General features: G+C 37.6%; 1 long non-coding RNA gene across 1 annotated transcript; it reads right to left on the reverse strand.

The window, feature by feature from the left end:
- Positions 1-11,578: 11,578 nt before the first annotated feature.
- LOC110950114 (uncharacterized) lies at positions 11,579-22,943 on the reverse strand. Its single transcript, XR_007941498.1, has 5 exons — positions 22,670-22,943; positions 20,332-20,658; positions 15,262-15,414; positions 13,545-13,591; positions 11,579-13,459 (listed from the first exon to the last, which is right to left on the reverse strand). It is a non-coding gene; the product is annotated as an uncharacterized LOC110950114 (long non-coding RNA).
- Positions 22,944-26,956: the final 4,013 nt, after the last annotated feature.

The following is a 26,956-nucleotide window of genomic DNA, read 5'->3' on the forward strand; positions in this document are numbered from 1 at the left end:
TATAATCTAAAAACAAAACAAAAACCTGTCACCCAGTACAATGCTGGGTCTCATTAATTACTTTATTAATAGCTTTTCTAACAATGGAAGCTGATAAGTGAGTCTATGATTGAGAATGACAGTATTTCTAGCCTAATGCATTAGCTATACACATATTACACATAGCTACATGCAAAATTCAATGTTAGCATCAAAAGTAAGTCTAAATGAAACATGTAGCCGCACCAGTGACCTATACACGCTGCTACAGTGCAAGAGGTTAATTTATTTCCACAAACTAACTTAACTACATGTTTATGTAAGAGAATTTATCCTCAGGATTAAACTAATCTAAGAAACAACAAAATCATAAAGCACAAGTGTAAATGTACCTTAGACTGAATCTAAATATGCATATACACTACTATTCAAAAGTTTGGGGTCACCCAGTTTGCATGACAACCCACACTTTTATTCATGTGCTAACATAATTGCACAAGGGGTTTTCTAATCATCAATTAGCCGATTAGCTAAGACAATGTAGCATTAGAACACAGGAGTGATGGTTGCTGGAAATGTTCCTCTATACCCCTATGGAGATATTTCATTAAAAATCAGCCGTTTCCAGCTAGAATTGTCATTTACTACATTAACAATGTCAAGACTGTATTTATGGTTAGTTTAATGTTATCTTCATTCCAAAATATGTTTTCTTTGAAAAACAAGGACAATGCTAAGTGACCCCAGACTTTTGAATTTTAGTTCATATATAGTGTGTATGCATTATAAAAAAGTACATAATAATATTCCCAGTTTGAATGAAAAGGATGGAGCACTGTCATGCAGCTACAGCATCTTGCATTTTAGCAGGTAAAAATCCTACAGTCTCAAATTATGTGTAGCTCTAAATGTCAAAGCATTTACGCTTCCAGCTCCTGTTGTGGTCCTGCATTAACTGTCACTTTCTCGTAGCTCCTCCTCATCTTACATCCTCATTCGTTTCCCCATTTCTCATTTATACAGTTTCGTGCCAGATCACTTGCATTTTCATTTTGTTTTTTCAGAAAGCCCTTGCTATATCAGTTTAAGTAATTAAACGACAGCACATTCTCAATGGACAATGAGAGCCGGTTGGCTACTTTTTTCAAGAATTAAACTGAAAAGAGTAAAAAATAAGACAGCAAAAAAGGAAATCAAGATGTGGAGGAGGTGTTATTAACACCTTTTTTTTTTTTTTTGCATATTTTCACCACTTTAATGTTTAAGATCATCAAACAAATTTACATATTGGACAAAGGCAACCCAAGAAAACGCAAAATTCTGTTTTAAATGATAATTTTATTTATTAAGGAAAAAATATTTAAAGCTACCTGGCCCTGTGTGAAAAAGCAATTGCCCCCTAAACCTAACAAGTGTTTTGGCCGCCCTCAGCAGCAACAACTGAAATCAAACGTTTTCTATATCTGGTAATGGGCCTTTGACATCTCTGTGGAAATATTTTGGCCCACTCTTCTTTACAGAATTGTGTTAATTCAGTAACACTGGAGTTTTTTTGAGCATGAACAGCATTTTTAAGGTCATGCCACAGGGATTTCAATTACATTCACGTTCGGACTTTTATTAGGCCACTCCTAAAACCTTCATTTTGTTTTTTTAAGCCATTCAGAAGTCTACATGCTGGTGTGTTTTGGATCGTTGTCTTGCTGCAGAACCCAAATACGCTTCAGCTTGAGGTCACGAACTGATGGCCGAATATTCTCCTTCAGGATTTTCTGGTAAAGAGCAGAATTCATGGTTCCATAAATCACAGCAAACCGTCCCGGTCCTGAAGCAGCAAAGCAGACTATCACACAAGTATGACGTTCTTTTTCTGAAATGTTGTGTTACTTCTATGCCAGATGTTACGAGACACACACCTTCCAAAAAGTTCAACTTTCATCGTGTTAGTCCATAGAATATTCTCCCAGAAGTCTTGGCAATCATTCAGATGTTTTTTTTGCAAAAGTAATATGAGCCTTTATGTTCTTTTTGGTCAGCAGTGGTTTTGACCTTGGAACTCTCCCATGGGTGTCATTTTTACCCCGTCTCTTCCTTACCTGACCTTAATTGAGGCAAGGGAGGCCTGCAGTTCTCACGATGTTGTCCTGGATTCCTTTGTGACCTTTTTGGATGAGTCGTCACTGTGCTCTTGGGGTAGTTTTGGTTGACTGACCACTCCTGGGAAGGTTCACCACAGTTTAAAACAGCCAACGGCAGACAGGGGAGTTAGATGAGTGTGGACTTAGTCCAGCTCACTGGCCAGGCAAGGTTAAAAAATCTAGTTGAAAGTGCAAATTTGTTCACACCACCACAGATGTGAATGAAGTTTGTTTTGCATTTATTTATCTCCTTCTGTCTGTTAAAAATGCCCGACACCTGTGAGAAATATTTCACCAGCAATTGTCTTTTCTGAGTGGTGCTGCTGCTGATGTCTGAGGATCTCTGCAGCTGGACTGTAGACGACTGTAGAGCTGAGGAGAGACTGACAGTGTTATCACCTGGACGATCAACTTTCACAATAGTTTTCTCACCATTTCTGCAATCAGACAAACCAGTTTTCCTACAGTCCACTGTGTCCATGAACATGACAGATGCTTTGCATGATGTATCCCCTTTGTGTTGAACTTCTCGTCCGACCTCATCTGCATTAGTTTCTCACCATCAGGGCAGCAAAAATAGATACTGCAGAGTCTCAGTAGGCATCTTTGTACTGATTTTAGATTTACTCTGCTCCATGTTGTAACACAGATTGTCCACCAGATGGCAGGATAGAGGCCTCTGCTGATACGAGCTGATTTAAATTTCACCAGCAACACCACTATCATTGTGGACAGAAAATTATTGGCTTGGAATAACAAGTTCTGTTAGTCACCTTTTTTCACAACATGCATGTATTTAATTACATTAAAAGCCCCAAAAGTCGTCCATGGCTTAAAGTACAAGTACATCATGATTTTAAAACAGTGATATCTCTTCTTGGTTTTTTTTTCAAGCTACTCTTCCAGTCCTTAATCCCTTTAATGTTCAGCAATTTATATACTGCTAATTTTCCTAGTTTGAATGAAAAGGATGGAGCACTGTCATGCAGCAACTTTTTGTTTCTTCAGGTAAAAATGTCAAATTATGTGTACACAACCCAGGAAAAAAGGCTGTGACAAAAATGGAAAATGACACAGGCAATGCCCGCAAAGAGTGTTAAATAAATTTAACTAATAGTAATAACATGATTTAGCAAAAACACTATAATGTGCAGGACATCACGTCAGTGATTTCATCCATTACAAACTGAGATGTGAACAGTTTCTGAACTACGTGGTGACCCAAAAGTTTGGAAAGAAATGAAAAGTCTATAATCCAAATAATATATGTTATTTCAGTAAATCAGTACCACAAATCAGAAGAGTAACAGATTTCGACATGTTCATGTTTGTTTCTTATACAAAGTTGTGAACGTTTCCACCAACTGGTTACACTGGTTACACTGGTATCTTCTGGAATGTATCTTCATTCATGCTTATGAAGGTTCCTCAAACTGGTCAGTAAATGTTGCCTCATTATACTTATGGATGTTTAAAAAAATTAAAACTGTCAGATACCATCATGAGTTTTGAAAAGTGACACTGATGGCCTGCATTTTGAAGTTATGCTCCAGCATACCTGGACCTTATGGTTCTATTAATTTTCTTCCGAGTTATTGCACTCAGCAAATACTATGCTTTTAAGTTATTTTATTATGGTATAACAAAAATGGGTAAAATAAGAGTGAATTCATGCACCCCAACTCAAATAGACACTGCAGTTAAACTTTGTTTCCAAACTTTTGGGTCACCCTGTATAACTCTTATTCAGATCTGTTACTAGAACTATTGGTGTAATATCTGACGTACCGTAAACTACCCTCCTGCATTCACTGTCATTTTTTCGAAGCTCCTCCTCATCTTACATCCTCATTCTTTTCCCCATTTCCCATTTATAGTTTCATACCAAATCACTTGCACTTTCATTTTTGAAAAGATGCCTCATGTTTACAAGCATAAAAAATAAATTGCAAAACCGCAGGGATACTCCAGATTCACCCTTCTTTTGCCATGGTTTTGGACTTTTGTTCTGTTTCTGTTATTACTTGTTTTATGGAATACTTACCTTATGTCCCAATTGTTTAGCTACCTGTCTTTGTATGTCTTCCCACTTCTTAGTTGTGATATATTTAGTAGTTTGTTGTCTTTTATCTGCTCTCTTTGTGGATGGATTTGTTTACCAGGGATAGGGGAAAAAGGAGGATTTTAAAGTGCAAATTTGCACACACCACCACAAATAGGAATTTATTTTGTTGTGCAGTTATTGATCTTCTGCCATCCTTCTCTACTAGCTACTACATCCTTAGCTTCTCTGCTAATGGCAAGACAAGACAAGTTTATTTGTATATTCAAACACAAGGCCATTCAATTCTTTTTGTTTTTGCTCTTATTTTTCAAGTTACTTGCTTAATCCATAAGACCATAATGTTGATTTCTACTTTCTTTGAAGTCATATCACTGCAGGACACAGTCTGAGTGTGAACAAAAGTAGTCACTTCATCTCCATCCATCCATCCATTCTCTATACACCACTTAATCCTCATTAGGGTCGCGGGGTGCTGGAGCCTATCCCAGCTGACTTGGGCAAAGGCAGGGGACACCCTGGACAGGTCACCAGTCTGTCGCAGGGCTACATATACAGACAAACAACCATACTCGCATTCACACCTACGGGCAGTTTAGAATAATTAACCTCAGCATGTTTTTGGACTGTGAGAGGAAGCTGGAGTACCCGGAGAAAACCCACGCATGCACAGGGAGAACATGCAAACTCCATGTAGAAAGATGCCAGGATGCAAACCAGGGATCTTCTCGCTGCAAGACAAAAGTGCTAACCACTACCCACTGTGTAGCCCTCACTTCATCTCTTTTTCTTTTATTGTTATTATTATTATTATTATTATTATTACCAATTTCTCATTCTTTGAATACTAATAGCCACATTTTCATGTTATGCAACCACTAATTTGGTTTTACAACAACCCAGTTTCCTCACACAGGTTGTCTTGTGGTTCCCTAGATAAAATCGTGACTTTAGATGTGAGGAGACATATGAGATGAAATAGACAATGTGCAAGCTTGTGGGCAGATGCAACTTCTTGAGGTTTCCTACCAGCACTGTGACTAACTGCCACCAGAGGTCAGTGTCAGCTACAGGTTTAAAGTTATAGAGAAAAGAAGGTAGCCTTTGTCTTTTGACATGTGCAATGAGTTCAGATTTGAATTCAGTCCAGTTTTGTTTTCACAGCACCAATTCACAAAATAAGTAATCTCAGGGAACTTACAATACTATATTATAGAGAGAAACCCAACACAGCCCAAGATTTAAGTTTACTTCACCAAATTCCACATGAAACAGGAAAAAAATTATGCTAGGGATTATTTTGCTGTTTATCAGCCTTGGTAGAGATGCTGACCAGTAACCAATAGAATAAGAAATGCTGTAGAAATAGATATACTGCATGCAGGGACCCTGGCAGGACTCAAAAACACAAAACCAGAGACACACAAGTTCAAACCGTACATCTTTACCAAGGTGAGTATTGTAGGAAAAATAGACAAAGAAGAATTGTGAGAAACGAAACCAGTGAGCGAGCTTGGCTTAGCACCATGCAGGTGGGAATCTCAGGTGAACAAATCAAAAAGGGAGAAGAAATCATAGTGACTTTGGAGATGGACAAGCAAAATTAGACAAATGAAACTGACTTGTGACAAGAAAGATACCCCAAAACATCCTGGGTGTTTTAAATGATGAAGCAATTGACTTTTAAAATGTCAGTCTGGTAATCACGCTGAGCTTCCATTCCCTTTCACTCATAAAATCCATTTTCTGTTTGAATCGCTGAAAAAATTCATGTGTGTGGGCAGCATTCAGAGGTGTGAAACCGAACCAAGAAATGTCTAACTCCACTGTAACACTCTGACGAAAATGTAAATTTGAAAGGGAAAGGTATGCATCATCTGCAAAACAAGATCAGGAGAGTGATAACCGTTCAAAAATGGTTTGATATGAAAGGAAAAACAAGACATCAGTACAAGTTGCCCTTTGCTTGCATAGAGAACACGGTGCGAAACAGGACGGCAAATCAACAGCAAAGGTTTCTAATTTAATATATTAACATATTTTGTCAACATCCACTTAGACTATTCTTTACAGTTATGGGGGGAAAAGGCATCTAATGGAAACTGTTGAGTGTTTTAACAAATCTGATCAAACAAACATTTGATGATCTTTGAAAGAGTTGCTTCAGACATAGACAATAGATATAATATAGAAATTGCATGTTATGTAGTCATTTCACAATTTAAATAAACTAAAATCCAGATCAGTTACAAAAAAAGAAGTCAGTACATTTATCATACTTATTATCACATCCATAAAATTAGAATCAAGAATTCCAGATTCGGTGACAATGATTACAACCTGTTTGGAACCTAATTAATCTAGTCTAGTTTGATTTAAACCTTTGGCATCAAGGGTCTGCTGTTCTAGTTCCAGTTAAAATGTGTGCTGTCTTCATGCTAGGATCTAAAGAGTTCTCTAAAGCCTTCAGAAAAAAAGCCCCCAAAAACTTTAGATATTCCTTAGTCTCACAAGGGCATTTAAAAAGATCTCTAAAATATTTGAAAGAAACCATTTCACTGTTGGGAAAAGGATCCAGAAGCGGTTTGAGTTTCTATCATTTAAACAATGCAACAAAGTCCTTAAGAAAACCTGAATTTCCTCACATGATCTGCGGGTAACTCTACCTTTTTTGGTAGCATATCTACAGTCAGAGAGATGATTTCATAGTGTTGTAACTGGGATGATACAGAAATGATAACTTTGTTCAGTTTCCACAGAGAGGTCGTGACAGAGAAAGATTAGTAACCACTGATATGACTGGAAAAAACACAACAGATGCAGGGTTTGCCTTTATCACCACTGACACCACATTGATCAGTCACTCCAAGTTTCCATTCCATCCTAGAGTCCGTTTAAGCATGCTCTGAAGAGGAAATAAGACTATTAAGATGCATAGATTATTGAGAGTAATGAGGGGGAAATGAGCTGAGAACAAATTACATGAGTTTCCATTCCTGACTTATGAAACCTTTTCATTTTTAGATCCGGAGCGCTTACTGTTCTTGCTGCTGTTGTCAGACAGAAAACAGGATCTATGTTAATTTCACACCCACAGGTCAACAGCACTGCATGGTGATTGTCACGACTACACACAAACAGAAATTGTTGACAGAACACTATTTGCAACTGATAATGTGGTTCGTTTCAACAGTTTTTATAATGAATACTTCCTCAGTCTGTAGTTCTACTGACAAAACTGGCTATTTAGGGAAATATAGTTAATGATGATAATAATAATAATGAAAAAATAAAACTCTTCATGCCATATCAAATAGAACACATACTTTTTATTGGTTTTTATTGTGGACAACTTTTACTACTTCAGGCTTGAAAACATTTTTGAAACGAAACAATATGAGCAGGAATAAAAACTCTGTACCTAAACTGAGAATGAATCACTAGCCACCTGTGATGTTATCGGTTTTAATGCTGTGGTAGATGTGTCTTCTGGAATATTTCATCTGGACCAAACAGGTCAAACTGAGGCATCACTAGAGTGACTGTTAGGCAGCTGCCACCATAAATACTGATCAGCATCTATGTCTATATCAGTAATAACAAGCTTGTTTATAGATACTAGTTGTCTAATAGTTAAATTTTCTTAAATGTTCAAATCATATATTTGTTTTGAGGCTTTATGCCACTGCCAAATATAACTTTTATTACCTTTTAATCATTAAAGGCGACTGCAGAATAGCAAATGGATGGAACATATAAAAAACCCTTACATTTTATTATGTTATTAGTGCATAAAAGAGTGGTGAAATTATTAAATGAAATAATTAATATATTTTTATTCTCATCATTATTATTAGTCTTTGGAATTGTTAGGTGCTGTCATTGCTAGAAGCCTGCTGACACACAAACACACACATGTATATTAGTATAATATTTTTATTATAGTATTTTTTTAATTTTAAGTATTGCACTACATGTAGCAATCTGAGAGAAATGTGAATAAATTTGAGGCTTGCTGACAAGATCTCTTGGCTGCAGACCAATAAATGGCAAGCAGTGCAAGTGTTGGCTGTGTGTTAAGCTGATCCATTAATCCTTCATCACAGATATCAAATGTGAACTTTATAAATAAAAAAAAGTATCATTATGCATCATATGTGTGGGATTGTATATTCTTCATTAACAGGAAGACAAAAAAATTATTGTTCCATTCAGCTAATGATAAGTGTTGGTCTGGCTCCATGGAAAAGTATCTAGTTTCAGAAGGCGTTATGTATTCAAATGGGTTGAGTCAGGATATAATGCACATTGTCTCCAAGTATTACTTTTCATTTACAAAGAAATATGTCCAACATGAAACCTGGTCAAACTGACAAAACTGTTATTTATGAAATTTTGATACTGCTCCAATTATTTGACTATTCAAAGTTGTTGCTGACAACTTTAGTTTTTCAGCTGCTCTTGTGTCGTGTGGTGTCCCACCAGGCTCAGTTCTTGGTCCTCTTTTGGTCAGTTTATATCTGTTGAACCTTAACCATATTAGCCGCGCCATTGACTCTGACTTGTGCTTCTCATTTAGCCCTAGAAATTGTGATAGTCTGGATTCTCTGCATTGCTGCCATTAAAGACCAGAGGGCTCCTAATTTCCTGCAACTGAACACAGATAAGGCTGAAGTCCTGGTGATTGGTGCTGATCATATTTCTAACAGTATCCCACTCTACCTCGGACCAACAGCAACTGAAATGAAGCACTCTGCTGGAGAACTGGAAGTTGCTTTTGATTAATATCCCATCTTCAATAAGCATGTTAATGCTGGGGTTGAATCCTGCTATTTACGAATCTGAAATATTGCTAAACAGGAACCAATGCTATCCAAAAAACACTGCTGAACATTTACTCCACAAACTCATTTTCCCTGCCTCAACTACTGCAACTCATTATTCATTTGCCTAAATAGTGCAGAAATTGCAAGTTTACATTTGATTTAAAACACAGCAGTGAAGCTGCTCTCAAACACCTTGCTGAATTATTCTGAGGCTTCATTCGTTATGGAATTCAATTTCAGTCTGCAAAGCTTTTAAAAAAAAACAACCTGTGCATAGACACATTTGTGAATAATTATGATACAATGATGATATGATTCCAATGTTTTATTGTCATGTCATCTTTTTCTTTAAGCACTTTGTACGTCTGGCTTTGAAAGTTGGTATAATAATAAAATCTGTCATCCACATTATCATTGTTGGTATTGAGACTACCCTGCTGCATTGTGGGAATGTACCAGTTGCATTGTGCTGCAGCCCTGGTTGCTTTAGTGCCCCAGTTTGTGCCCAGATTGCAAGTAAGCTACGTTCATTTTAGCCTTCCTGTTCGTGCAGCAAATCAAAGAACATGACATACACGAGACACAGTGTTCATGAAGAAGAGATGATGATACATTCACAATGTGAATGTTGCAAGCTTAGAGGATGCAGCAGCTCAGCAATTCAGTTATGGAAAAGTGAGGTTGGGTTTGTTTATAAGAAACCTCGATACAGTGGAGGTGGGCGTTATGTTGTGCAGAGTGCAGACTAATTATTTGCTTCTGACAGTGGTAAAGTGCAGCAGCAAACATGCACGCGAGCAGAAAACAATCAAGTCTTTACCTGAAAGGAGTGGGAGGCAGAATCTCAATCACTTGGGTGTTTAGCTCCAAGGCTGAGATGACACACATTCTTGTCTAACTTTGGTAAATGGAGTAAAATTCCATTATTGCTCTTTCGTCTGTTACTTCACATGATACTTGACTGTCACTGTGCAAAAGGATGCACTGTACTGTGGATTCAGAAGCTATTCAGACTTTCATTTTTTGTTCTCGATTCCATTTTAAAATGCATTCAGCTTCCATTTTCAGTCATCAGTCTATTCTCAGTAACTCATAATGGCAAAATGTACGTATTCAAGGTTGTATAAAAGGTTTTATGAAAGACACTTTGGCAACAGTTACAGCGTTGAATTTAACTGGGTAAGTCTCAACAACCTCTGCAGACACGGACTTGGACATTGTGTTTCATTCTTACTGGCAGATCCTCACTAACACTGTCAGATTGTGGGGGAAGAGTCTTTGAGACAGCATCTTCGGGTCTCTCCACAGATGATTCATGAGGTTTACGGTCAGAGAGTTGTCAAATACCGACCCTGGTGTCATCTTGTCTGTAAGCTCTGGGTCACTGTTTGCTCAAAGGTAAACCATTGCCCCAGTCTCAGTTTTCTGCACTCAATGTATTTGGCTACATTCACCCTTCCCTCAGTTATGATCAGTTTCCCGATCCCTGCTGATGAGAAGAGCCCCCACAGCATGATGCTGCCACCACCATGCTTCACAGTAGAGATGTTTTTAGAAGATGAGGAGCAATAAATGGTGTTTTCCTGACACGGTGCTCAGCATTAATTTTTGTCTCAATTGAGCAGATAATGTTTTTACTCGTGCTCTTAGTGTCCTAAATAACATTTCAGATGTTTCCATCTGACCTTTTCTCCTACTCTAGCATAAGTACAGCTGTCATAAGCCTGACAATGTTGACATCAGTCGGTTTGGGGGCTCTGAGTGAAAGGTTTCAGCATATTTTAAGCTGAATCAGCATCTGCACCTGGAGTCCTGCATGCAGCTCATCACATAGGCCATACAGAGAACAAACAGTGGTGTGTTAGGGGATTTACTCAGGCAAGCACCACTGATTCGCTAGAATTGGTTTAAATATCATAAAATACATAGATACTGTTGTATTTAGGCTTCTCTCTCTGTCTATTGATTAAAATCCAACGACTTGATGTCTAAGTGTTAAACTTCTACAGTTAGATGTTTATTTTAATGAAAATAATCCCTTTTTGGTTGAAATAACTTATATGTAATCATTGTTTTCATTTAGGATGTGCAGATCTATCAAGTCCCCGCATCTCTCCATCTACCCATTCACAATTACTGCTCTTCTAGCACACCAGCTCACCTACAAGTTCCTACTTCCTTCACTCAAACACTGTAAACATACTGTACACTAAAAAATGACAAGTTGTAGCACTGGAGTACATCAGTCATACATATTTAACCCATAAAAATGTTTCTAAAGAAAAAAAAACACAGAAAATGTCACCCTACAAGCTGACAAGATTTGGTTTTGAGGTTTATTAAGTATGAAATGCCAGAAGTTGGAATCTGAATTTTTTAGTGGAAATGCTCACCCACGGCTTTGACTCCTAATTGCACTTAGGGTATGTTTTCTAGCAAATGAAAAGCACCACACTGATGCTAACGAGAAAGCTTGCATTTCATCAGAGAGGGTCTTTAAAGGATAAATAACCACTACATGGAAAAACAAAGAAGAACAGAACCTCAGGTAGAGATAATAAGATAGACAAATGTTAAATCAGCAGCTTTATTCAAGACTCAGCCATGTTTAAGAAGTTTAAAACAAAACACACAGTGAAGTTCACACAATGCATTTTGATCTCATTTTAGCCACATCTTCCAACATACCACAGCTGCCATCAAAACAAAGTTGTTGTTTTTTAATGACATGAGACTCAGAGATCCTACATTCTTAAACAAAGGCCTTAATTTACATTAAAAATATTGTTTACCATTTTGACATTCATTGCTAAAATATTGAATGTATTTCATGAAGTAACAGTTTAGTAGTATCTAAGGAAATAACACTTGACAGAACAAGATATGGTAGCTCGCTAAATTTCAAAATTCACTTCTGCTATTTTGCTAACAGGCTTTTCAGAGGAAAGAAGAACCTTCAGTCTGTGTTTGACTGGATGTCTGACTGCAGCCACCAGTTTGAAAAGCCACAATCAGAATTTCCTGACTTACAGTAGTTGGTTGTTGTCCCTCCTGAGAAAAGAAAAAGCAACATAGGGGATGAAATAAAATCACCCTGCTTGTTTTCCACTAACAGTTGGGTTGAGCTTGACTACACAATACATTCTAAACCCAAAACAGTACATAGCCATGAGAACTAAGTCAATGCTTACCGTCTCACAGACCTTTCAAAGACACCAATAAGCACCTGCAGAGAGAACTTTGGAGGCCATAAGGTGGAAAATGGCAGCCAGATAGTGTCAGGTAGTTATTGTGTGTTTAAAACTGGTGTGCTAGTGGCAAACTGTCATAGCAGTAAATGGAAAATCACACCTGTGACTTCTGAATATACAGTGCGCTGACAGATAAATGATCTGCAACTACACATAGAACTCGTCCCCAAAGCTGTTTCCAACCACTAATGATTCTCAGTTTAGTTTATTACACCTGAGAAAACAATAGTAGACAGTTAGTGAGTCACTACTGTGATAAAAGCATTGATGTAAAAGGAAACACAGCTAGAAAAGATGCTGCAACTCAACTTGAAACCAGAAGGCAGCCTGTTGAGATTTCAAAAATAGCTATGAACATTTCAGCTTTTATATACAAGGCTGGTAACATCCTGCGTTAAGTTTTATCTGTTAAACCATCTCTCAGTATTTACTGACTTTGCTATATTTCCTGTCTGTAGCACAAAACACCACCTTCTTCTGTTTCCTAATGAAAAAAACAAACGCTGAAATGGTTCAGTAATTTTCCAAATCTCATGGAAACTATAATTTTTGGTAAATGGATAGGAGCTATTATTAATGGCAGTTATTTTGTAGCATTTACTCAGACCCAAAGCACTCTACAGTGCAGTAAAGTATGTGTTTCTACCTTGCTAAATGCCATGAAACAGTACAATTATTAGCTTATGATAAGAAAATATGAAATCTCAGTGGTTATCCTTTAATGGTTCAGTGGCTAGATGCCCCTGAAACAAATAAAGAGCAAACTAATCAGGAAGCTGGTTTGTTACTGTAACAGTCTGTGCTCTCTTTTGTGGTTTGTCACAAGTACTATATACATTTCAGTTTCACGACCACCACAGCAGCAGACAAGTGATTCTTTCCCACCGAAGTCTTTGGTTTGTGATATCTTGCAGGAAGTCTAAAGTCTGGGTGCTCTTATAACTGCCTTACAAAAACAGAACTGCTCACACTCAGAAGAAATATATGTTTAGGTTATATGTCTACATACATCTTACTCATGTTAAGAAATATGAGCAGGTTTACATTCAGTCATATTCGTCTTGTTTCTGGGAGATAGCTGACGGCAGCATACTCTGTATCACTGGGATTCATCTCAGCAACTGCTGGAAGTCTTTTGGGGAAGTCCAGGACGCTGTAGACCAACGAGGACGCAGGCACGGTGCTGGAGACCTCAAATGTTTCCTGCAAAGACAATTAGAATCAAGGTGAAGTGTTTAGTTCCACACACACACGGTAGGTCTTTAAAGGTGGGAAAATGATACATTACTTGCACTGTTGGATTTGAGCTGTGCTGTGGTTGTTGCTGTTGTTTGTCTGTAGAAGAAGCAAAATAGGTGAAATATGAAGTCAGGCAAGTAACTGTGCATATGCATGTGTAACCCTAACCCTACACTGTATGCAAGCTTCTTTTGTACTGGTACCATCCATTGATTAAGATTAACTGTAAATTTAAAGCTTTTCTGATGATGTATCACATAGTTGAGAACTTTCACCTGATTACACCTTCGCATCTTTCATTTAGACTAATTTCATATTCCAAACTTTACAATTTTCATTCATTCTGATCTTTCTCATCAGGTAGTTTCCTGATTCAATGCACAAAAACATCTGACAAATATATTTTACACTATTAGAACCACAGAACCAAGCAGCAGACAGATAAACTTCATAGCTAGCTGATGAGCTGTGAAACATTAAGGAGACTCAAACAGAACTAAAACCCTTAATACACCCTTTAAGCAAAGCACAGTAAACACAAACAGAGGCTTTTTTTTTAGCTTTTCCCTCCATTTTCATTTATTATGCTAAGCTAGGCTAATCACCTCCTGACTAGTTTTGTACATACAGAGAGAAAAATAATATTGATGGTCTTTTAAATTAAAATATTATAAATGAATCAGTGGGAATTCTTAAGGATGACCAGTCAGAGCAGTGCAAGTACAGGATGATGAACGACAAAAACATTCAACTACATTAAAGCTATTTTGTTTTTTAGAATTAGTGGCAAAAGGAGGCTATGTTTAAGTACAACTTCTTCATTTTGTCCTGGCTTCCTTAAGCTTGATTTTACCAACGATATTCTTTCACTGTTTGATCTTAAACACAACCACACCACTTCTGAAAAGCAAGCAGAATTTTATACGCACTGACTGACGAGTGTCAAAGACTTTCAGTTTATCACCCCCATCTGTCAGTTTACTGAGAAACCCACAGTCCAGGCCAGCTTTGGGCCAAGTTATCTTGACATGATACAGGAGCGCAGAGTCAGCAAAAGCGTGCATTTGTGTATACATACGGGAAATCATCAAGTGTGGTTTCTGAGGTGACAGGGACTGTCAAATATTTCAAAGCGGCAGTGTTCCTACACAAAGTAGGCCAGAGGGGTTTGCCTCTCAAGTGAAAGCACCCATAAATGTGAACAAATAATGCAAGCGATATCTTTTTTCCACCCATCTCTCTGTGATAGTATTTGCATGCTCTGAGGAGGTATGTTTTTTTCTAAAAAGAAGTGAATCATCACATGCATCAAAAGGATGTGAAACTGCAACCTGGTTTGCATTTTGGAGCATCTAACCACACAATTGCTATTTTTTTTCCCACACAGAAACAACTATTTTCCTCATTTGCGACTTTTGTACCTTGAAATAGCTAGAAAATACTACCGGCTACAGCTCATCAGGTCATTCCCCATATCAATATAGATGTATATATGATGTCAAATTAAAGTTTTCTTCCATATGAGGTCAAACATTAACATATATTTTATATATTTTAGATTTTACTGCAGTTTACACTTTTGTGACGACTGACTGCAATGTGAAAACAATGACATATCTGCTACTTTAAAACAAACCAGTGTTGAGTCATATCTTTACAACAGACACATCATGATACGACCAGAAGGACTGTGAATGTTCAAATATGACAAACAGGTAAAAGAGATACAGAGAAGTAGAATATTTTTGGAGCCAAAGTTTGCTTACCTTTGGTCTTCATCAAACAGTAGACCAAGACTGGAAGCAGTGCAGCTAGCAGCACTACGGGTGAAACCACAAGGACAGTGATGATGTGAAAGGAATCGAAAATGGAACTTCCATTGTTTGGAGCTGCTGCAACCTTAGTCGACGTTGGAGGAACTGTAGGAGTTGAAAGAAAATTATGAAAATACTACTCACCGCTGCACAAAAGCATCTGTTTCTCACACCAACATGTCTATAATAAGTCTTGCCATGGCTATAGCGGCTCATAAGTCACTGAATTGCTGCTAATCTACACTGAGACTGTGTTATTTGATAACATTTTTCCTGTACAGCTGGACTAATGCAATACTCATCAAAATTAAATACAAAGTAGATAGTAAAGTTGGACATTTTTTCCTCTCAAATAACACCGCACAAGTGAGCTAATGAGCATATAACATACAACAGGTTTTGGCATCATTATGCTATATATTCATGGAAATATATTTTTTTGATTGTCAACAAATTACACAGCAACCACATTGTAAAAAAACAAAGTAATTTTAAAATTTGTACAGAAAAGTCATACACACACGCACATCACCACAGTAATTACCAGCAAAAGGGTTATTTAAAGTATAATGCCTATTTCTTTTTATTTCTTACAGAAAACAATATTTTTTCTTGAATTATATACAAATTTACGTAAAATGATGATGATTTTCTGTAATATGTTGCTTTATATGAAGGTTTAAGGTCAGACTATCAATCCAATATTTTGAGAAGTAACTTTAAGATAAATCTTATAAATTTGACATTTATTTGTACTTTTAAATTCAAACATTCTTTTACATTCTGAATTCAAATTAAGCAAATGTTTTCACTGAATCTAATATAATGCATATATTTTTCTTAAAGAGTACAAAGATGCTTCAACCCAAATATGAAATATCTCTGTCATGTTGCACTTTGTTGTACACTGCCGTGATAACAGTGTTTCACTGCAGAACTTTTAGGTCTTTTTATATAAAATAAAAATAAGCAATATGTATTTTTAAAAAAGTTTTTTTTCCCCACTAAACATATAATGACATTTCTGAAAATGTGTTGTTTTTACTTTCTGGCTCCCATTTAAAAGCTGATTCCTGTACAGACTATGTAAATGTTCAGTACAAGAATCAGTGGTTCTGTAGATCCTCTGACCATTATAAAGTTAACACTTGTGGTTTAGAGTAAAATTCACTATAATTGGAGGGACTACCACAAAGTTTGGTTCAGATATTTGTGTCTCCCTGAGGATAAACTGTGATTGCTTTGGTGAGCCACTGACTTTTCATCTAGCTTCATCATCAGATCATAGTTTTAATTTGACCAATGCTTCATTTTATACTCAAATAGCTTGGAAATTAATTTGCAGAGGATATGCTACATTTCAGCCTGTTATATACGTATATCATGGCAGTTTTCTATTCTGGAATAACTGAAACCTATGCATGTTTGGGTCATGGATTTTGGTTCTTTTATAGATTTGTTAAAGGTCTCCTGGAGAAACGAACACATCTGCTGGGTCAAAAAAAATACATACAGCATCTTGAATAATCAGATTTATCATGTAGAAAGCTGTGTTAAAATGTTCTTAGCGGCATAACCTCTTAACTTCTTGTGAATGATTAAAATCAGCTACAGCTGCTGACTCCACTGAGTCACTATTTAGGACCCATATGATCCATTCATCAGACTCAAACACTACAGTGTCCAAAGAGTGTTGTGAAGCATGGAGATATGAGATCCCAGAATCAGACACAAAGGGGAGACTCTGACAGAACAACAGCTAAATAAGGGAACATTGTGATATTATAACCTGTCATTTAGGATCAAATTATGCCATAACCTAATGAATGTGTTTGAACTAACCAAGCGTCTATTCTTACATTCTTTAATGTTGAAACAGGGTAAAAATCAGAAGGGTGCCTCATTTAGAAAGAATGAAGGGTTGATTATTTTTTGGGGAAAATGTCTTTTCTTTATACATTTTTATAAGTTGGTTGTTTCTTTAAATATGTCCTTTTTACTGGTTTTATAGGTTTCAGAAAGAGTTTTGATAACTGTTAAAATAAGAGGGTTTTAACTTTGTAATGAGGTGAGAAGTCACGAGTTAAGTGAACTAGGGTCAAGTGATCACCGTAAAGATTAAACTCAGAAAAGATTGGTTTTTTTAAATAAGTCTGTACACATTGTCCAAAAGATTGCACAATGGGATGCCAGCGACAGTTAGAGGCTGACATCTGTTTTTCCATTTCCTGATCAGGAGCCTGTGCTGAGTTGCAGACAGGAAAGATCAGGGGGGGGCAAGATGGGCTGTCTAGAAAGTCCAAAACAGACAGTTTCAGTTCCTTAAAAGTGGAAGTGTCCATGCGGTCGGTGCATGGGACAAGTGTGCGAGTTGGGAGGGGGTAGAGATGAAGTTATTGCTCAAGTTAATTTAGTATGAGATCATTGCTATGTTAAAGATGGAGTCATTGCGTATGCATAAGGTTCAGTAAATTATAAATTACATCTGATAGAGATGCAAGTTGGGAGTCGTTGGGTGATAGTCGCTTGATGCAAACCAGGGTAGAAATGCCCTGAGCTAAGGGGATTTTATCACGTAACTCGGACGGGGAATTCAACATGATCGGCAAAGGAATAACTGTTCTGATGGAATTATGGATTAAAGGAACTGTGATAAACGTGATTTATCATATAAACGTGATTTAAAATAATCAACCCTTCATTCTTTCTAAATGAGGCACCCTTCTTATTTTTACCCTGTTTCAACATTAAGGAATGTAAGAATAGACGCTTGGTTAGTTCAAACACATTCATTAGGTTATGGCATAATTTGATCCTAAATGACAGGTTATAATATCACAATGTTCTCTTATTTAACTGTTGTTCTGTCAGAGTCTCCCCTTTGTGGCTGATTCTGGGATCTCATATCTCCATGCTTCACAACACCCCCTTCTATGAGATCCCAGTCAGCCCCTATAAATGGCTGGTTTTGGGATCCCATACCTCCATGCTTCACAACAAGAGCTCTGAAAATATTTTAAAAAGTAAATCATTGACTTGAACAAGCCAGGAAAGTAACTTGGAGTCATTTCAAAACAGCTACAGATCCCAAAATCCTTTTAGGATTTAAGTGCATGGTGCAGTTGTGTCACTGCCGCAATCAGAAGGATAACACAAACTATCACTTGCTGCTGAGAGACAATTGGTCAGGATGGTCAAGAGTCAACCAAGAATCACCAAAAAGCAGGTCTGCAATGAATCAGAAGCTGTTGTAATGCACAGTCATGTGTGTTATATATCATCACTAGCTAAGAGGCTGCCATGCAGAAAGGAAAACCTTTCATGGTCACATGATCACATGGGCAAAGAAAAGGAGGAAAGTTCTGTGGTCAGATGAAATGCAAATTTAGCTGTTAGACCATATCAATCAGAAATTTGAGGCCTTTAACCCCAAGAACACTAAACCTTTCATCAAGCATGGTGGTGGCAGTATTGTGCTCTGGGGTTGTTTTGCTGCCAGTGGAACTGGAGTTTACACAAAGTAAACAGAATAATGACAAAGGAGGATTACCTCTGTATTCTTCTGGAAAACCAAAAATTGTGAGCTTGAAGGTTGCTTCTTGGACATGGGTGTTCCAACAAGATGGTGACTCAAAACACACATTGCAAGTGGTAATGAAATGGATAAATATGGCTAAAATTATGGTTTTTAGAGGGTCTTTTGAAAGTCCAGACTTAAATTTCCATCAAGAATCTGTAGACTGTGCTGAGGAAACAAATCTTCATTCAGAATTAGATGAACTACACCAATTCTGACAGGAGTGGTCAAAGATACAACCAGAAGCTTGCCAGGTGCTTGTTGAAGGCTACCAAAAGTGCCTAGTTGAAATGAAAATGACCAGGGAAGATTAAGTCAAATATTAGCATTTTTGTATGTATATTTTTGACTCAGATATTGTAATTTGTCCAGAAGACATAACAAATCAATGAAAGAATCAAAATTCATGATTGTTTTTTGCGACAAAGAAAAATAGGTTTCAGTTATTCCATCAAAGAAAATTAAGTTACATTAGTCACTGAAAACTCAAGATTGCTAACATATACATACATGGTCTTTACAAGCATATGTGAACTTTCGTTCATGACTTTAAGTTTGCACGGTGACACTAGTCTTTCTATTAGACATCACCGTCTTAAGGACAGCACCGCAGAGGCGTGACAGTAAAAGCTTGTTGGAAAATGTTGCTCAAACAGTAGCAAGTAATATATTTGTTTATTCAAAATACAGGATTAATACTCATTTGGTGCAGATGTGAGTCAACATCAGAATGATGTTTGAAAGGGGATTGACCCACTATAAATGATCAGTGATCAATGAAACATCATCTGAGACAATGGAAAAATACATGTTTCTTCCATGCATTTACATGTGGTTGTAGTAGACCCTAGTAGACCCAATATTGCTCTGAATTACTCACTAAATGTGTTACATTTAAATGTAACACATTTAGTGATTTTTGTAAAATAAATAAATGAAATTAATAGCATATCCTCATTGGACATCTATTTCCCATTATCAAACAATACAATTAGCTTGCTAAGTGGCTGTACTAGTTTTGAAATTTTTGTTGAATTTGTTGACAGTAATAAAAACCATGGCTAGAAAAGAGCCTCATGTTTTTGAATATATTGGGATTGGTCTGATAATTCAGTGTAGCACGTGGAAAGGGAGACAGCAAAACAAATGCAGTCGTGAACAGCATTGACACATAGGAAGTGAGGGTGGCGGGTGATGACTAACTGTATGAACTGGTGAAACAAGTACATGGTTTACATCTGAAACTGTTCAAAAATACAACTGAATACACGAACTAAACGTAGTTCATAACACTGTGGACTGTAATGAACACGAGATGTCCAAACAGTACCTGAAATTTGGACTTCTAATACTGAACACTTCACTGACTGACATTACTACCACTGCCACTGCCACTGTTTTCTGTAGGCCTATATGTAGCCAATAGTCATAAGGTTTGAGCTTACCTGTGCTTGTGCTTGTGTTCTGCTCTTGGACAATCAGTTTCACCCTGTTTCTGCTTTCTATCGCTGGTCCTCCGTTCATAAACACACCGACATAGTAAATTTCACTGTGGCTCCGTTTAAGGTTTGTGATGTGGTAAAATACAGAAGAATTTACAGGGTAAATGTCAAAGCAAACTTTGCACTGTAAATATTCAGCAATCTTTTTCTGTCCTTTGTCTATGTAAGCAGCAACTCGGGTCTCGTTGGTGAAGTTGACTTGAAATGTAAATTGAAGGGTGATGTTGTTCCCAAGGATCCCAGTGACTGGCTGAACTGAATGGCTAGAGCCTGTTAGGACGAAAAACAAGAAATGTAATTATCCCTCAAGACACAATAACCAGGGATAGAGAAGAAATACTCAGTTACAAGTATAATGTGATATATTCAGATTAGACTTAAAGTACTCATTACCCAGAATGGCCCATTTTAGAGTATGATGGACATTCATGAATGTATTCATCAATTTAATATTGCAGATGGGGCTAATTGTAACCTTTTTATTTACTGACAGGTATTCATTTATTGTAATATATCATTATTTAGAGATTATATTTTGCATTAATCATCTGGATCTGCAAAGTAAATCTGCAAAATCTGAAAAAAGAATACAATATTTGAATCAGAATGGTTGCAAAGCATTACAAAATAGCACAAAATGGAAATGGTCAAGTGAAGTACATCAAATTTGAATTTAATACTAGAGCAACTATATTAAATTACTTCCCACCACTGACAGTAGCAGTACAAATAGGTGAAAAGACCAAGTGGAGACACAGTAACTAATCTCCAGCAGTGTAAAGGCCTACCGCACTGGCTTTCACATGAAGCTAACAGGAAATATAGCCAATACAACTACAAGCTAGGCGGAAGCTAAATTTTCAAATTGTTTTTGCCAACCTGTTACCGGTACTCATGTCTGAAAAACATGTTTGTAGTTCAGTGTTATCCCACATATCTAATGGCGTAGCATAGCAGCTAAATTCAGTGAAAATGATGATTAACAGCCGGCTGTAGCTAATCTCATTGAAAAGCTAAATGCTAGCTTAGCTATATCACGTCATCTGAGCTTTTGACTTTAACCTTGCTATTTGGTGTGGTGAAACTACCTTCATAGAACATATTTCATTGCAATAATACATTTGGAAATGTAATTAATTTATTGTGTATGCTAATACAGGCTAAATAGTGTCCTTGATGTATGGACACGTATTACAGCTAAAGAGAGGGACAGTTAATTCCGAATAAATAGAAAATTTTCTTCTACAAACTAGCTCACAATAAGCTGCCAAAACACATATTGCCGATCGATCGATACAACAGCTTCCTTTTGAGACCTGGTAGGATTTCATTTTCCAAGTCAATTCACAGCCTGAAACCTTTAAACTTTCACTTACAAGCATTAGCATGTTTCTACCTTCAATTGCACTCAATTCAGACTAGAAATTTAAGTTTTCCTGCCACCTTTAAAATGTGAGTTGACTGCCCTAAGCTAGATTAATTAGTTCAAAGTCATCTTATATGAGTTGTGAAAGTGTAAAACTAACTGGGTTAAATTCAATTAACTTGAGAGAACAAGTTATATAAACTTAATATCAACAGAGATAATAGAGACAGATTTGCTTTCCTTTCATATTTGCAAAGTTTAAGGAGTTTCTTTTTTATTTAATACAGAGAACATAGAGACTCAGCTGTTTAAACCATTTTAGACCAAAGTCAGCATAGATACAATCTGTGAGGCTGAGAGCCAGATAAACTTTAAGCTTACGGGTGAGAGGACTGATTTCAGTGGTAACCTTTGTCATGGTTAGAATGATTTTGATAATTATGAAGAAAAACAATGATGACTCAAATGAACAAAAACACAGCAAGTTTCCACCACGTCTGTTTTCTCAAACAAGACCCTGCAGAGTTTATAATACTCTAAAGCTGTATCTTGGGAGGTCTGCCAATATACTACTATAAACCTAAATTATCGAATTAATGAGTCAAGTTAAGTCAAAATGCCTCAAGCTTGCTCCTATTCCATAGAGTGTCCAATAGTTATATACAGAAGATGTGTGTATTAGGCACTTTCATTTGAATATAAAATAATTCAGTAACTACAGAGGGGAGCCTGAGGTGTCACTAGAGACATAATACCAGGTGTCATATAGAAGGCATTCAACAAGGAGACAACTCTAAGAAAACAGACCAAAAATATGTAGAGATTTAGGCAAACACGAGTTTCTAGCAGATGGAAACCCATAAAACCTCTCCTATGTCTCAGAGTGAAACATGAGTTCTGAAGAAAACAGCTTACCGTTGAACACCATGTGAGCTGTGACGATCAAAAAGAACCCCAGAGGCTTTGTTACGACGTTGCCAACCATGATAGAAGATCTGTGCTGCTCTCAGGCCCGACGCAACGGCCTTTGAGCCTTTGATCTGATAAACTGGTCTTCCTGAGCTGCCTTGGTTTGCTGAATTCAGAGTTTTATTCTGCTAGTCAAACAGCAGTTTGTGTACTAGACGGGAGGAAACTGCAGACAGGAACTTGCACGAACACCGATCTGTACCGACAGTGACACAAGCACCTCCTGTAACGGAAGACTTCAATGAGGTTCATGGACATGTGGTTAGGAACTCAGATGAGGAGGTTGCCACTCACATGAGGCAGTTTTACACACAGAAAACTCTCAAAGCCACTAATACAACAACACATTACAATACAAACTCTGAATTTAATCTGCTTTAAAAATATTATAGTTAAGAGTTTACCTATTTTGTCATTGGCTGAACCTTGATTAGTTACAAAACTGATAAAATAGCAATATTCTACATATTCTTAGACAAATATATTCATTTTTGCATGCTGAGGTTTTGAGGTATTCGTCTTGCTTGCTTATCTTTTGAGAAACATGATCCTGTATATACTTTGCATGATGCACAGACATCACTGCAAACTGAAATGTAAGTAAATGGTCATAAAAAAAACCTTTGCCAAGCTTTTATCAGTGTTTCTGTTGTTATTTCTTCAAATTCTCTTGCTAATAATCTTCATCAACTGAACCACTTGAGTAAGACATGTCAGTCCTTAGACATTATTGTTTTATATTAGTCATCATGTACCGTAATAGCAGACCTTCACTTAGGTACACTTTCCATTATAGGCTGCTATGCCAATTGCTTTTAGCCGTGACTGTGAGTGAGAAGCTTATTATAATGTAAAGTGTATCAATGGACATATAGTTTACAACCCAAAACCTACAGGACAGTGTTCACTGTGAGCAGATGGATGTAAAATTCTCCTAGATTTAACCACTGATTTCTGCAGGTGAATCTTTTTTAGACACCAGATTTGTTTTCAGTATCTCTGAATAAGGTGAATTTGCCAATATATTTCACATTTTAGAGAAAAAAACTGGAAACACAATCACAACAGATTTTGGAGGGCAACAACCTGTCACACAAAAATAACCACGCACATGTTCATCCACACACAGCTGTCACACAACAAGTGAAACCGTTTGCACAGATGCAGATACTGTGGAACATGTGGTCACCTGCCGAAACAAATTAAATTCACAGGCCACAGAAACAGAGGCATAACATTTGCAAAACAAAATAAGACAGGCAACAAAGAAAGGACAAAGACTGGAAATACATCAGCCATAACTTAAAAACCAGCTGGATAATATTTTGCCACCAAACGACTGATGACCTGTTGAGTCAGTGCCTTTGGTAGAGTCCGTTGTGTCTGGCACTGAATGTTGGCAGGAGATGTTTTGGGTCCTGTAGTTTGCAGAATTGGGCCTTATGCATCTGGCGTAAGCTCTATCGGACTGGAATCTGGGCAGAAGACCTGGTCAACATCTTGGACTCGTGATTGTGTTCCTTGAGCCATTCCTCACCAGTTTTGCAGTGTGGCGGTGGACATTTTCCTGATGGGGAGCACCATCACCATGGGTGAATTTGATCTGTAACAGTGTTTAGGTGGGTGTTAGATGTCGAAATGAATGCCAGTACCGAAGAGAAGAGAAGAGAAGAGAAGAGAAGAGAAGAGAAGAGAAGAGAAGAGAAGAGAAGAGAAGAGAAGAGAAGAGAAGAGAAGAGAAGAGAAGAGAAGAGAAGAGACTTTATTGATTCCTCTCCTGGGAAATTCATGTTACAGCAACTGGATACAGATAAGGCAGAAAGAACCACAAGAATTACAAAATTATAGCAGGGCTAAAAAAAAAATAAAGATATAGTAATAAAATATGCCTCACAGAGACAGCATACCAGGCATGATGAATCTACACATAGATGTATACATTACGACACAGTGAAATTTACTTTCGCCTTTATGATGTAGGCTATATTTGCACTCTGATGCTGTTTCAATGTTGTAGTTGATTAGTGTAGCGATAACTACAGTAAATCATTTAAATGATGAAGCGATATCACCTTACATTTTTATGTAGGTTGAGCAGAGCCTGTAGCACACTATAACTCCTCCAAAATCAATCACATGCACATAATATCCAGTAGCTCCACTGTAGAAGAAAAGTAGGAGCTACCAGTGTGATTTATGACTGAGATATTGTCCTTCTAATTGGCTCTGTCTGAAGGGGTGAAGGTCAAACCCCAGCTTTGAGAAGGACCGCTTTGCTCCTTTGCAGCGTTATCATATAACCTTAAGAAACACGATTGGCTTCAACATTATTTAAGTCTCAATCTCACAACAAACAGCTAACAGCTTTGTTTCCAGTCTTTTCATCAGTTTCCAGATGATAGTTTAGCAAAATGCAACCATTCAGAACACATTAAATGTTGTGTTTTACATCATATGGACAACATTTTGAAAAAATTACCCTGTCTGAGCAGTGTTTGAAACCATGTAACTCACTCCAAGCGCTCCAGACACACCACTCATGCTGCAGTTCATAGCAAAATTGATTCTCAGCTCGGAATACGTTTCTTGCTTTGCTGTTTTTGAAAAAGAAAGAAACGAAAGAAAAGAGAAGCTGAAGATTAGGATTCAAAGGAACTCCAAAAATCATGGTTGCTGACATGCTCTCAGTATCTGTCTTCATTCACTGTGTTGCTTTTAATCATTTCAAGTGAAGGTGAAATTGAATTTTCCGCATTGGAGATAACTAACTAAAAATAACAAATGGTGGTACTGTGGAGTGTTTTTAATACTGAAAATGATATTATCATCTGGAGGTGCTGTGATAATGACTATATGTGTGAATATCTGACACACACACACACACACACACACATGCACACACAGACAGAGCAACACACTAACCACAGCAGAGGAAGTTGGGGGCTTTGAAGTCACAATTTCATGACTATATAAATCGCAGCTAGCAGCACGGGGGGATTTTGTTGGTTGGATGTTTGTTTCAGTGGTTGCAGTTGGAGTTGGCCATTTCCTCGCAGCTCGTAGCTCTCAGTCAGAAAGCCATGTAAACTCAGAGTGGTAGAGGAATACCCTGTGGCCCACACTGAAGCTGGTGACTTTGCAATGATGTAATGCTTCTTCATTCAATCACAGTGATGACTGAAGCTTTTGGGCAAAATCTCTCAACAGCTGTGTGTCTTTTGAAATGTAGCCAACAGCTTCTCTGTTTTAAAAGAACTTGAGTAGCACATGCATTTTCAGTGCTTCTATCTACTAGTTTTTCAGTAAATCAGAAAGATTAAATATTCCTTGTCACGGTCTTGTTATGGACTGCATAGTGGCGTAGTGGTTAGCACTTTTGCCTTGCAGCAAGAAGGTCCCCGGTTCAAATCCCGGGGTGGGCCTGGAATCTTTCTGCATGGAGTTTGCATGTTCTCCCTGTGCATGCGTGGGTTTTCTCCGGGCACTCCGGCTTCCTCCCACAGTCCAAAAATATGCTGAAGTTAATTGATTAATCTAAAATTGCCCGTAGGTGTGAATGTGAGTGTGATTGTTCGTCTGTATATGTAGCCCTGTGACAGACTGGCGACCTGTCCAGGGTGTCCCCTGCCTTCGCCCGAGTCAGCTGGGATAGGCTCCAGCACCCCCGCGACCCTAGTGAGGATAAAGCAGTGTATAGAGAATGGATGGATGGATGGATGTTCTTGTTATTTTTGAATAATATTTCAAGTTGGACTGCTACATGAAAGGGACAAAAGTTGTGTTTTTGTGTTGTCCCACGTGTTAGTCGTACACCTGGGATACTTTTCATCTGTAAAAGTGTAAAAAGACATCCTTACTTGAGATGCTTACCTGTGTGAAGTTGAAGTTTCAGAAGTACATCATTAGAGGGAAATTCTGACAGATTTTCTTTTGCTGTTGCTTCACAATAAAGGCCTTTAAATGGTGTGTCAGTGGAGAGTTTTTCAGATAAAGAAGCATCGACAGGAGGAGTTTTGTTTGTATTAGCAGCACATTAACCAACTTTTCCCCGAAGTCATCCATCACTGTCATTTTTCTAGGGCGGCACAGTGGGGTCGGGGTTACCACTGTCGCCACACAACTCAAAGAACCTGGGTTCAATTCTTGGCCTGGTCTCTTTCTATGTGGAGTTTGCATGTTCTCCCTGTGCCTGCTTGGGTTCTCAACCTTCCCTCTCACAGACCAAAGACATGC

The sequence above is a fragment of the Acanthochromis polyacanthus genome, chromosome 4 (assembly GCF_021347895.1).
Source record: "Acanthochromis polyacanthus isolate Apoly-LR-REF ecotype Palm Island chromosome 4, KAUST_Apoly_ChrSc, whole genome shotgun sequence".
Taxonomy (NCBI): domain Eukaryota; kingdom Metazoa; phylum Chordata; class Actinopteri; family Pomacentridae; genus Acanthochromis; species Acanthochromis polyacanthus.